This window comes from Nematostella vectensis, chromosome 3 (genome assembly GCF_932526225.1).
Source record: "Nematostella vectensis chromosome 3, jaNemVect1.1, whole genome shotgun sequence".
Classification (NCBI taxonomy): domain Eukaryota; kingdom Metazoa; phylum Cnidaria; class Anthozoa; order Actiniaria; family Edwardsiidae; genus Nematostella; species Nematostella vectensis.
This window is the reverse complement of record NC_064036.1, coordinates 14,407,560-14,414,259: the sequence shown is the minus strand read 5'-3', so window position 1 is coordinate 14,414,259 and position 6,700 is coordinate 14,407,560.

The following is a 6,700-nucleotide window of genomic DNA, read 5'->3' as shown; positions in this document are numbered from 1 at the left end:
ACTACTAGATGATGTCGATGTTGTAGATGGTGACACACTGCTTGACGATGTCGATGTTGTAGATGGTGACACACTAATAGACGATGTCGATGTTGTTGAAGATGTTGGACTGCTAGAGGATGTCGATGTTGTAGATGGTGACAAATTGCTTGACGATATCGATGTTGTAGATGGTGACACACTGCTAGATGATGGCGATGTTGTAGATGGTGACAAACTGCTTGACGATGTCGATGGTGTAGATGGTGACACACTGCTAGATGATGTCGATGTTGTAGATGAAGACACACTGCTAGACGATGTTGATGTTGTAGATGAAGACACACTGCTAGATGATGCAGATGTTGTAGATGGTGACAAACTGCTTGACGATGTCGATGTTGTAGATGAAGACACACTGCTAGATGATGCCGATGTTGTAGATGGTGACAAACTGCTTGACGATGTCGATGGTGTAGATGGTGACACACTGCTAGATGATGGCGATGTTGTAGATGGTGACAAACTGCTAGATGATGTCGATGTTGTAGATGAAGACACACTGCTAGCTGATGTCGATGTTGTAGATGGTGACAAACTGCTAGATGATGTCGATGTTGTAGATGAAGACACACTGCTAGCTGATGTCGATGTTGTAGATGGTGTCACACTCTTAGATGATGTCGATGTTGTAGATGGTGTCACACTCTTAGATGATGTCGATGTTGTAGATAGTGTCACACTCTTAGATGATGTCGATGTTGTGGATGGTGACACACTGCTAGATGATGTCGATGTTGTAGATGAAGACACACTGCTAGATGATGTCGATGTTGTAGATAGTGTCACACTCTTAGATGATGTCGATGTTGTGGATGGTGACACACTGCTAGATGATGTCGATGTTGTAAATGAAGACACAATGCTAGGTGATGTCGATGTTGTAGATGGTGTCACACTGCTAGATGATGTCGATGTTGTAGATGGTGACAAACTGCTCGATGATGTCGATGTTGTAGATGGTGTCACACTGCTAGATGATATCGATATTGTAGATGGTGACACACTGCTAGATGATGTCGATGTTGTAGATAAAGACACACTGCTAGATGATGTCGATGTTGTAGATAAAGACACACTGCTAGATGATGTCGATATTGTAGATGGTGACACACTGATAGATGATGTCGATGATGTAGATAAAGACACACTTCTGGACGATGTCGATGTTGTGAAAGATGTGGGACTGCTAGAGGATGTCGATGTTGTCGATGGTGCCACACTGCTGGACGATGTTGATGTTGTGGAAGATGTGGGACTGCTAGATGATGTCAATGTTGTAGATGGTGACCCACTGCTAGATGATGTCGATGTTGTAGATGGTGCCACACTGCTAGATGATGTCGATGTTGTAGATGGTGACACACTGCTAGATGATGTCGATGTTGTCGATGGTGTCGAACTGCTAGATGATGTCGATGTTGTAGATGGTGACACACTGCTCGATGATGTCGATGTTGTAGATGGTGTCACACTGCTAGGTGACGTCGATGCTGTAGATGTTGACACACTGCTAAATGATGTCGATGTTGTAGATGGTGACACACTGCTAGATGATGTCGTTGGTGTAGATGGTGACCCACTGCTAGATGATGTCGATGTTGTAGATGGTGTCACACTGCTAGATGATGTCGATGTTGTAGATAGTGTAACACTGTTAGATGATGCCGATGTTGTAGATAAAGACACACTGCTGGACGATGTCGATGTTGTGGAGGATATTGGACTGCTAGTGGGTGTAAATGTTGTAGATGATGCCACACTGCTAGTGGATGTCATTGTCGAAATGGTGATTGCCATCGTTGATGCCATAATAGATGATGACGTAGAATTAGCTTAGAATTGAATAGAAACAATCAGGTTTTGTTTATACAAAAGGTTAGGAGAAAGAAAAATTGTTAGCAATACTAGTGGTAACAGAGGTTCTCCAATGTGAGTTGCAGTTATAACGATACAGATTATAGCTGCACAAGAAAGCAATTGATATAGCATTTTGGGCTGGAAGTGATATCGAAGGGTAAAGTTCATACTTACTGATGGTGATGTTAGCCCCCAATGGGTAATTCGAATCAACCGTGAAATTTCCAATCGAACCTGAATTCACAGTTTCATTCATTGTTTGTACGAATGTGTTGGCTGCCTGCTCGTCAGCAACTGCTACTTCCATGTTGGCAATAACGCTGCCTGGCCTAAATATCATTATCAAAAGAATATTAGAAGATCAGCTTTATGAAAAGAAGTCTTAGATCCATCACAAATGGGGTGATTGCTTACTTACAAGCACTCGACTTTCTTGACCTCTGTATTACCATTCTTTTCAACCTGTCATAATATGTGGTAAACAAAGCAAATTGCTGAAGCATGATAGCCAATCGAAGTGATACTAAATATAACAAAAAGATACTGCAATATATATAAATATAAAATACATATCACTTTATTCAATATTCCTGGTATCTTACTAAAAGCTTTAAAACATTAACCATTAAATGCTTACCTCATTTATTACCCCACTTAATTTCTCCCTGCAGTAACTTTCGTTCTTCATGTTTTCTTCGTACACCAAGCCATCGAGTTTTAATCCAATATAAACAGTCACTGAAAGAAATAGAATTAATACATCAAATCTTATCAATATCAATACGATTGCAGATATTGTTGGTGAGGAGGGGAAGGTCGAGTTTCACTTATAATGATTTCATTTACCGCTTCTGTTGGGCATGAATTTTTGTACAAACAAAATCAAAACTAAGTTAGAAACTGGGAAAGCATTAAGTAACATTAAGCCACCACCGAAGCAAAACCTATTAGGATTAAGCGCTGGCTAAACGAGACTCCATTCAGCGCAACTTGTCGCAGGTTTCGACTTGCGTTAATTGCCATGAAGTGGCTAAACGAAACGGAAGATGTGATTTAAGTCGGCTGTTTTGAGCCCACGTACGCCATGCTTTCGACAAGAAGCAAAACGTAACACAACTATGCGCTGACTTGCATTTTGTTTGTCCAAGGCTTTACATTAAAAATGCAAATTCACAAATTTATTTTCATCTAGGTTTTTCTTATTTATGCTGACGACTAGTAGCAAAACTTGCGTCATCTTACGCGGATTTGCGTTTTGTTTGGTCATAGCTTAACATTTTAAATACAGGTTCATATTTTTAAAGCTATTATCACAATATTTCAGCTAAGCTGTAGCTATGCTGCGAATTAAAGTGTTTAATAATCTTAACAATAACTTCATGCAATAGCATAAATTGCATAGCAAACCTTTGTATCTGTCACCTGCCGTGTCAAATACCTTCTGTATTAGAGCTGCCAGTTGACGGTGTCGATGTTGTAGATGGTGTCACACTACTAGATGATGTTGATGTTGTAGATGGTGACACGCTGCTAGATGATGTCGATGATGTAGATGGTGTCACACTGCTAGATGATGTTGATGTTGTAGATGGTGACCCACTGCTAGATGATGTCGGTGTTGTAGATGGTGTCACACTGCTAGACGATGTCGATGTTGTAGATAGTGACACACTGCTTGACGATGTCGATGTTGTAGATGGTGACACACTGCTAGACGATGTCGATGTTGTTGAAGATGTTGGATTGCTAGAGGATGTCGATGTTGTAGATGGTGACAAATTGCTTGACGATATCGATGTTGTAGATGGTGACACACTGCTAGATGATGCCGATGTTGTAGATGGTGACAAACTGCTTGACGATGTCGATGTTGTAGATGGTGACTCACTGCTAGATGATGTCGATGTTGTAGATGAAGACACACTGCTAGAAGATGTCGATGTTGTGGATGGTGACACACTGCTAGATGATGTCGATGTTGTAGATGGTGTCACAATGCTCGATGATGTCGATGTTGTAGATGAAGACACACTGCTAGATGATGTCGGTGTTGTAGATGGTGTCACACTGCTTGATGATGTCGATGTTGTAGATGGTGTCACACTGCTAGATGATGTCAATGTTGTAGATGGTGCCACACTGCTAGATGATGTCGATGTTGTAGATGGTGACCCACTGCTTGATGATGTTGATGTTGTAGATGGTGTCACACTGCTAGACGATGTTGATGTTGTAGATGGTGCCACACTGCTAGATGATGTCGATGTTGTAGATGGTGTCGCACTGCTAGATGATGTCGATTTTGTAGATGGTGACACACTGCTGGACGATGTCGATGCTGTGGAAGATGTTGGACTGCTAGATGATGTCGATGTTGTAGATGGTGACCCACTGCTGGACGATGTCAATGTTGTAGATGGTGTCACACTACTAGGTGATGTCGATGTTGTAGATGGTGACCCACTGCTAGATAATGTCGATGTTGTAGATGGTGACACACTATTAGATGATGTCGATGTTGTGGAAGATGTTGGACTACTAGAGGATGTCGATGTTGTAGATGGTGTCACACTTCCAGATGATGTCGATGTTGTAGATGGTGTCACACTACTGGAGTCTGTTGTAGATGGCGCCACACTGCTAGATGACGTCATTATCGAAGTGGCTGTTACAATCGACAATAAGGTCGTATTAACTTTGGGTAAAAGGTGATTTTAGGTTTTAATCTACAGTGTAAGGCAAATGCAAACCCTATTTTTTTATAGAATTATACCAAATATCAATCGCTGTGTTTGAAGAAAATGGAATCATATTTTTTGCTGAGTCAGATATTATTTACAAAAATATATCATAAATACTTAAAATTAAATAGGCAAGAAAATCCGAAAATTTCAAAGGCTTTTGAAATAGGACTCCTTTCGAGTATATATAAATAATTATTGATTGTAGATATGACAGTCAGGCAAAACTATTACAAGATGAAAATAACATCAGCAGGAAAGCTTTAATTCCACAACGATGACGTTATTGATGGCTTCATTAGTCATTACAATATTTGGAACTCCGTTAGTCGTCAGATGCCTCAAGTTTTTGTTCACCCCAAATTGTCAAATTTGCAATGACGTCATTTACATCTGTTCCAAACCTTCGGTTTGTCCCTACATTTTCTAGAAGAAATCTTTTTACCGTTTATGGACCTACATTCCAAAAAGAGTTGTTACACCATTACCATTAGTTGAATCTTGGTGCATTCATTCCATGAAAAATAATTCATAGTATATTTAGCTTACTTTGTTGAAATCAAAACATTATTTAGCAAACGTGCTCGGCCATAAAAAAGAAGAAAGATTTTAGCTGATATCAACTGTATATACTGCAGGTAATATTAGACACTAATTATCTGTCCAAAGGCCTGGATACTGAGGCCTACGTTTGATTTGAAATTACAGGATTTATAGATAGTTCAACACACTTGTTGAAGTTTCACAAATTTTTATAACAGCTCTTGGATATCTAACCGACTGCTTTTAACTGTTTCAGTTGTTCCTATAGATACGAACATTAATAAGTGTGGGGCTCCCCTTTTGCAGTGCGTATAAATATATCTAGTAGTAAAACTTTCAGGTAAGGACCAGATCAACATTCGCAACTAGATATCGCTTGGATTACGAAACAGTCCGACAATAGTAAAATATCAATCAATAAACTGCTTTTCTGCAACTTGCAATGCAACTTTTACGAATTATTAAATGCAGGTTGCGAAAACATGATACCCTATACACTTCTAATTGCAATTTTACGAAAATCATAAATGAATTGGGGGGGGGGACTGGGTAGTTTCAGTAAAACGGCCTGGGAGGCGCGGATCGCCCCTCCGGGCCTCCCAGCCCCGTCTCTATATATCAGGCAGATAATGTTTCACGTACATAAACAATCGGCAAAAGCTAATGTAGGCCAAAACGATTTCACGTACATAAACAATCGGCAAAAGTTAATGTAGGCAAAATAGATTTCGCGTACACGAATAATCAATTAGGGCCGGTGTTTCGCGTGCATGAATCGATTAGGGCTGCAGGTGTTTCGCGTTCATGAATAATTAGGGTGTAGGCCGGGCGCGTGAAAGCCCAAGGACTTGCGCGTACACGACTTTTTGGGGCAAATAGCGGTGGGCCGCGAAAACGAGGAGGGCCGCCAACCTACGGAGCGTGGAGTAACCGTTTTTCGGCCGTGAGTTCAAAGCCGCCGGCGTGGCGTTTAAACCTGAGTTCTACTCGAACACCTCGCTCCCGAACTCCTCGCGAATTTTTCGCAGTCTCTTTTTCATCCTTTCGCGTGCCACCAGGGAGGGCCCTTTCCCGCTTTTTTTATCATGCGGTGCGAGGCCGTGTCGAGCTCTGATAGCGGCCTTGAGCGCGTTGTATCTCTCTTGTTCCTGAAGTATTAGCCGAAACTCTTCGTCTGAGATACGCCCGTCTTGCAGAGCCTTAGAGACCAGCTCGCTGATCGAGTTTTTCTTACTCTCCGCTAGAACCATCGTGTCTTCGTGTTTAGCCACCTTGCTCGTAAGAACCCTAGAGACCACCCCCGCGCCCGCGCCCACGACACCGACCAGCCCAGCGACCCCTGCCAGCGGAGCGCCGATCAGAACCCCTATCCCACTCAAAGAGACTCCCAGCCAGGCGCTGGAAAGCGCCCCTGCAGCGATGCCGGATGCTACAGACACAGCATGGGTAACGGCGAAGGCGCGCTTATACTTCTTCCGCACCTGTCGATAATGCGTTATCTCATTGTCTAGAACCGC